The 943-nt window shown below is 28.0% G+C and overlaps 1 long non-coding RNA gene across 1 annotated transcript; it reads left to right on the top strand.

Annotated features, from left to right (window-relative positions):
• LOC123917449 lies at positions 1–633 on the top strand. Its single transcript, XR_006812469.1, has 2 exons — positions 1–276; positions 381–633. It is a non-coding gene; the product is annotated as an uncharacterized LOC123917449 (long non-coding RNA).
• Positions 634–943: the final 310 nt, after the last annotated feature.

Here is a 943-nt window from a genome sequence, read left to right as displayed (position 1 = left end):
GTGACCTCTTTACCAAATGAGCTAAAGGGACAAACAATGCATTGATGTACTTAAGAGTTATTCAATAACTATTATATATAATTTTAGGCAGAAATTTTACAACTGCATAACAGTTAAACTCTATTTACATCATATAAGTAGATAATGAGATTTAAAAACTAAGAAGAGATAAAGTAACTTTTTTATGCAAAATAGGAAATATGTGTGAAATTGTTAAATTTCTTTATGTTATGTTAATCTTCCTTTCTATATTTCTTGTTACAACGAACGTAGATGGTAAGTTATTTTCATCCTTTTCAAATTCTTTTATTTACTTCATACACAAAATATTATTCCCATTTTAATTACATTCTTCTTTTCTCTTTTTGACATCACAACAGGTTATCGATGTCGAAAAGATTACGATTGTCTAAACAAGAAATGCCGCAAGCCTCTTGAACCGAGTTGTATATACTTCCATTGCACATGTATTGAAATTCATCTTCGTTTTTAGTCCTTATAAAAATTCAAGTTTTAAATTATGGAAATTTATGTTCGTTTATAAGGACCAGAAACCATTCTGGTTATAAATTAGATATCCACGTGATTTTATATTTAATGTCATACGTAATGGAGTACACGAATTATCATTTAGTTATTGTGTTGGTATCCATTTTTTTTATTTTTTTTATTGGATTGAAATTTTAAAAGACTATTTTGTCAAAAAACAAAATGTAAAATTTTAAAAAACTTTGTGAGATTATGTTGACTACGAGAGCTCATGATTCCTCCTAGGTATGATTATGAAATTGTTTGAACAATAACTAGTTTTGGTGAAAAGAAAGACAAACTTACTGACGGCAAAAGAAAGTCTTTGGAGGGATGAAAAAGTTTTGAGGGTTTGACCGTGATTGTTGGATGAGTGTAGCATGTGTATTTTTAACTAAAAAATCTTGTAAAATCC

Source organism: Trifolium pratense, linkage group LG3 (genome assembly GCF_020283565.1).
Source record: "Trifolium pratense cultivar HEN17-A07 linkage group LG3, ARS_RC_1.1, whole genome shotgun sequence".
In the NCBI taxonomy this organism is placed as follows: Eukaryota; Viridiplantae; Streptophyta; class Magnoliopsida; order Fabales; family Fabaceae; genus Trifolium; species Trifolium pratense.
Note: the sequence above shows the minus strand (reverse complement) of the source record. Positions and strands in the feature narration are given on the sequence as shown.